Source organism: Polypterus senegalus, chromosome 14 (assembly GCF_016835505.1).
Source record: "Polypterus senegalus isolate Bchr_013 chromosome 14, ASM1683550v1, whole genome shotgun sequence".
Classification (NCBI taxonomy): domain Eukaryota; kingdom Metazoa; phylum Chordata; class Cladistia; order Polypteriformes; family Polypteridae; genus Polypterus; species Polypterus senegalus.
The window spans coordinates 111,540,847-111,547,624 of record NC_053167.1 but is presented as its reverse complement, the minus strand read 5'-3'; positions in this window follow the sequence as shown (position 1 = coordinate 111,547,624).

Genomic DNA, 6,778 nt, shown 5'->3' with positions numbered 1-6,778 from the left:
GCTATAGCGTGACTGTCTCGCGTTTAAAATATGAATTGCTTATGGTCTAAGCCAGGGGTGCCCACAGTTTTTCGGCTTGCGAGTTACTTTTAAAATGACCAGGTCGAAATGATCTATCTACATAAAAAAATTTATATATATTATATTATATATGTTGTCGTACCTTGTATAACTGAATAACCTTTATGGCACAATAACAATTCAATACATTTATGGTTACTACAGTATTTGGATTTAATAATCTTCATGTGGGAAAAGGCTGACTCGCATAAATAAGTAGAGCCGTATAATGCAGTCAAGGAGCTTTTGAATTCAGCCGAGTGAAAAATGACGGCTGTCCGATTAACGGCGATTTTAGTTCCCTCTCCTTTCTCTTTCTCAGATCGCTTTTCGGAAGGAAGTCAGTTTCGTAGTTTTATGAACAGTTCGAAAGTGCCTTTCCACATTTTCCTTCTTTGGAATAGCAATGATAGATTGACAGATCAGACAAACGCACTTCGATTGTGGCATTGTTAGAAAAAAAATCCTCTTCCAATGCCACATCCAGCCCATACACTCCCCAAACAGTTTTTTTAAATCCCTTCTTTAGTCGATATAAATTGGAAGGCTAATTAGATCACTTAGCCGGAGTTTCGCAGTAGCTCGCGCGTTTGATCGTGCGTGCGGGATGGCCAGTGTGTTAACAGAAAACAGATCTCAGACTGGCCGCCCTGTATGTCAATCAAGTGGTAAATGCTATAGGGAGGATATATGATAGACTAACATAAAAAAAAAAAAATTAATGCACCGCGATCTACCTGCACTACCTTTGCGATCTACCGGTCGATCGCGATCGACTCATTGGGCACCCTGGTCTAAGCTAAGTAGAATATATATAGTGTATATAAATATCAAATATATCCTGTTATTGTTATTATTAGGTCTCTCTTCTTTGAAGCGAATACATTTTTCTTCCAAATTATTTATTTTGGACTTTACAGACTGAACCCGGGTTCAGGACAACAAATGGCCCTGTTAAGAAGGTATCTCAATGCACATTTCAATATCTGCTTTTCGCTGTAGAATTAGCTGGCGTCGGTGATGACTCTACCCTAGTCACCATAATGGCAAAGTAGACCAATCTTCAACTCAGAATTCATTCCTTAAATATTTTATATATATATATATCTATACATATATACACACACACACACTACCAGTGGAAAATCTGGACACACCCAGAAATTTTCATGTTTTCGCAGTAGCTGATGGCTTTTTAATGAAGTTATTAAATTGATTTAAAATATACCTAATAATTACTAATGTTTTAAATTGCTATTACTGCTTTAAATAACTTATTTTTAATTTATTATTCACATTGGACAGCAAAGCCCTATTTTCAGCAGCCATTCCTTTACTGCTCTAATGGTTAACTCCCTTACTTATCCGTAATTAGACTTGTTTAAATACTATTTGGTTAGTAGAGAACGTTTTCCAATTTCATTAGCGCGATGACACCTGTTATTCTGTTTACATGTATTGCAAGACACTCATTGTAAAGATCAGTTCTGGGTTCTAATGTAGTCAAAATGAAAGAAACCGCTTTGTCAAGGAATGTGCTTATTGCTTTTTGTGTGCTTTTTTTGGCAGAATGATTGTCAATAAACTGAAGATATCCTGCAATGGTGTCTGTGATTGTCTGGGGAGTAGAGGTCAAACTGGATCTAACCAGGATAGAATAATAGGATAAATAATATATTTGTGTCTGTAGTTTGAGAAACAAATGTACACCTTTTCATGAAATCTTCACTTTTTAGACAATTTTTCCCATAGGATAACCTGCAATCTGTTAAAAAAAAATGTTTCATTTGGCCATTTTTCAACCCAGAACCAAACTTTAGGAACGCTAGTGCCTACAACCCAAGTGAAATTAATAACAGATTCCAGTGGTGCTAATGCATTTACAAAGGTATCTTTAATGACCAATTATCATGTACACAGGTCTAACTAAGGATAAATTATGGGAGTTGACCATTAGGACACTGAAGGAATGGTTGCTGAAAATGGGGCTTTGAAGTCATATGTGAACAATAAATTAAAATTCAGTCATTTCAAGCAGTAGTTGCCATTAGCAACACTGGTAATGTATTGGCTATATTTGTAAATCAAAATAATGATATCACGATTAAAACAATTCTAATAATTTCTATCAAAAACATGACAATTTTTGGGTCTCCAGACTTTTGGCTGGTTAATTAAATTTCCTTTCAATACTCCAGTTCTCTCTTAACATTCACATAACATGCAGGCTACTTGATCCTGGCCTGCTATTGCTGTGGCAACATAAATGTGCTTTTCCACTGACTGGTAGCTCTACCATAGTCTGGTTCTTGCTTTATGGGTTTGGTGATGGTTAGGTTCCATTATATGATAAACCGTTTTCTCTCATTCTACATGAAAACATGAGATTAAACATTTTTTTGGCCATCTCTATAAAGCACAAGGTAAGTAACATGTAAACAAAATACTGTTTTGGGGTTGAGCATTCCTTTCATGGCACTTTATTGGGTTGTGTGGTTCCTCATAGGACTATTGCTCGATAAAGAACAATTTAATTCTGGAAAGGGTTCTTCACATATGAAACTGGTTCTTTAATATGGAGACTAAAACTGCACACAATACTCCAGGTGAGGCCTCACAAGGTGTTATATAGATTAAGCATAACCTCCCTTGATTTGTACTCTACACATTGGGCTATGTAAATTAAGGTACTATTATCCTACTTGATCACCTCTGTACATAGAAAACAAACTACAGCGTAGCAGTTAATCCAGAAAGGAATGCCCCAGTCATCATAGGGCACTTTTATGCACAACCCCATACTAACTCATACCAAGCCAATTGAGAGTAAATCAAGCCTTTGATATTAAAAGGCACAGAAAATTAGTAAAGTACCCACAGACAGTGACCAAGCCAGGAGTCAAATCCAGAACCCTGGTGCTGTGAGGCAGCACTTCTAGCTGGTTTGTCAACCACATATATTTTGTATTGCTGAAAACAGTTTTCATAATAACAAATTGGAGTACTCACATTTAACACATACCATTCTGAAGTTAAATAACGTAAATGTATTAAAATAACTACATACATAAAATAATTTAAAGTAATTTAATTGGAAAGTATTGTGTTAAATACATTGTATAATAAAGGCATCAATAAACTTAAAAAAATAATTATAAGGAAGATTTATCTTACGATTGCAAATGCTGCTGTTCTTGTAGTCTTACATAATTTTATTTTGGAACCCTTATTTCCTAGTTTAAGGGTTATATGTGAAGATGTGTGTGTGTGTTTCTATTAAAAAAAAGGAAAGAAAAAAACGCAGTTTCTCATAGACAGCCAGTGTGTTTAAATATAAAATATCAGATTAAGTAAATCCACTAGGGGGCAGTAGTCTCTAAATCCAGTACTGTTAGCTGCTTAAGGTTTCAAGTACAGTACCCAAGTTTTGTTTTTTTTTTTACATTTTATTGTTACACTTTTAAAAAAAATGTAATTGTGTTTATCATCATGATTGATAAAATGATTTTATAACAACAAAGTGAAAATATTCATCCATATTCTGGCCTGCTAAATCCGCTCCATGGCCACTGGAAGTTCAGGCCTTTAGAAGCAAAAACATCCCTTAATAGACGAACTGTTCATCTCAGTATAAACACACACTCTTTCTGGACAAATCAGAGTCACTAAACAGTTTAACAAGCATATGTATGGGATGCTCTGTTGGGGAAGAAACTGAAGAAAACCCCATTCAGATAAAAATAGAACATAAAAACTATAAACACTGATGGGGCTAGGATTTGAAACCTTTCTCAAAAAGCTGTGAGACAGCAGCACTAACCAATGTGTCACCCTGCCACCCAAAATTATTGCAATTCTAAATTATTTCTAAATAACTAGCAATTTTACCCATCTTCAACTGTGACATTTCATAAAACAATGGGCATCAGTTATAGTGACATAAGTTCATTGGATGTATCAGAAGTACTATGTAACTAAATACTTTTCTGTGTACAGTATTTGTAAGGTTTTTACCAAAGGTTAATATTTTTGGCAGGCAGTGTGCTGTAATGATTAAGGCTTTGGACCTAGAACTTCAAACCCTGAGGTTGTTATTTTAAACTCCACTTCTGACATTGTGTGACCATGAGCAAGTCACTACACCTACCTGTGCTACAAATGGAAAAGCAAACGAAATGTAACCAACTGTATCTCAGATGTTGTAAGCTGCTTTGAACAAAGGTGTCAGTAAAGTAACAATATTATTACTAGGTCACTGGAACTGCTTACTCTTGAAAATGCTGGATGCAAATCATCCACAAAGGAAAACATTCCTGCATTAGATCAATTCCTTCTCCAAATGACTTGGATTTTGGCGATAGTCATTGTGAAACAAAATTTTAAAGAAACGTTTATTCTTTTGAATCAAAATGAGTAATAGGTAGGTATCATGTGAAATCTGAGTATATATTATTGTCATTATTAGATATTTACAATTTTCACTTATTTACATCATTCATTCCTTTTGTGTTTTTCATTATTTGTATGTTCAAGCTTTTATTTTTTATTTTCTGTAGGCAGAGGCAGATATAGTTCTAACACATAGCATTTCATTCTAACTTACTACAGACAGCAATGACATGTCATGAATTGAATGTTTTTCTTTTGGGGTTGTTTCCTCAAGTGCTGAAGTGTAAAAAAAAAAAAAATTGCTGCTGGCACCATGTTTTGGAGACTTCTTAAACGAAAGAGCACAAACAGTTTTTTTATTGTGGGGAAACTCTTCCAGTAAGCATTTCCCACCAACAACACACGTACAGTTATATAGCACACAGCAATATGGTACTCTGCAACTCTTTGTCTTTTTTTCTTTTGTCTCTTTGTCACTCTCTCTGCCTCCACTCAAGTGTTGTCCTCCTTCTCAACTCTGGCTCCTCAAGCAGTGACAGGCAGCTTCTTTTATGTGAAACCCGGGAATACTTCCAGTGTACCATAACCGCGGTCCAGGATCACTTCTGGGTTAGGCTGGAGCCCAAAAGGTAGGGCTCATTAGTCACCACAGCACCTCCTAGTGGCACCCACAGAATCCAACAGGGTTGAGTCAGAGAACTGTAGCTCCCTTGATGCCCTGTGGGAAACTGTGGCACTGCTGCATCCCAGGGGGCTGCCATCTGGTGGTCCAGGGGAGTTAATGTCCTGTATATACTATCTCCCCCTGAAATTTCTGGCAGAGGGTGTCCGAGCCGGGCCAGGCTTCCCAGTCATTCCTCACACTGTGTAAAGAACTTTGTAGAGAGGAGAGAGGCATCTTCATTCAAAGTAAACAGATGCACAAGTAAATGATTTTAATGGGCAGGGAGGGGTCCACTTTCAAACTCTGTATTAAAATGTACATAGCAGCTTGGAGGAGACCTATTAAGTTTAAACCTATGCTAACTGTTCCCCTTGTCTTGGATTCAAGGATGCCACTTCCGCCTCTACTCTTTCACTCTGCTTTTTTGCTTCTGGTAAAGAAACACCAACACTCACAGGCACAACATCAGGTGCTGGCATTTGAGGTTTAAAAGGCTTGCTAACAGTTGAGCTTTGCCAAATTTTCTCTTTTGCCATGTACAGTGAGGTGTGAAATGGAAATGTGATTACATCTGGTAACTACCTGTTCTCCAGTCATCCATGCATCTATCCATCCTTTTGGCTAGTGCTGCTGTTAATCACTTCTGCTGCGTCCTTCATTTAAATACTGCACCCCGTCAGCATGCAAGTTAACATAATAGTAATAAATATTGACAATATCTTTTTTCTATAACATCACTAAATTTCAGTCAAACCATTTTTGACATTTTAGGGTATTTAATTTTCATTGTGGTAGGGAATGACCCCTAAATATTGATATATTAACATATCCTGTCATAGCAGATACCTACTGGTTTAGATGTACAATCCTGCCAAATTTCAGGTTTTAGCTAAATGGGAAATAGGGAGTCAGTCATTTAGTCAAATTTGCATTTTATATGTATATACTGTATATACACTGCTCACAAAAATTAAAGGAACACTTTAAAGAAACACATTAGATACATCAGATCTCAATATGAAGTTGGATATCTATACAAATAACGACAGGGCAATGTCTTAGGAACAAAAGGATGCCAAGTCTTTTAATGGAAATAAAAGTTTTCTGCCTACAGAGGGCTCAATTGTGTAGACACCCTAAAATCAGAGTGAAATGAAGATGTGGCAGGCTAGTCCATTTTTCAAAAACTTAATTTCTGCTACTCAAAATGCTTTTCAGTATCTTGTGTGGCCCGCACGAGCTTGTATGCATGCTTGACAACGTCGGGGCATGCTCCTAATGAGACGACGGATGGTGTCTTGTGGCATTTCCTCCCAGATCTGTATGAGGGCATCCCTGAGCTGTTGTACAGTCTGAGGAGCAACCTGGCGGCGCCTAATGGACCGAAACATAATGTCCCACAGATGTTCTATTGGGTTTAAGTCAGGGGATCGTGAAGGCCATTCAATTGTTTCAATTCCTTCATCCTCCAGGTACTGCCTGCATACTCTTGCCACATGAGGCCGGGCATTGTCATGCATTAGGAGGAAACCAGGACCTACTGCACCAGCGTAGGGTCTGACAATGGGTCCAAGGATTTCATCCTGATACCTAATGGCAGTCAAGATGCCGTTGACAGCCTGTAGAGGTCTGTGAGTCGCTCCATGGATATGCCTCAAAGATCAT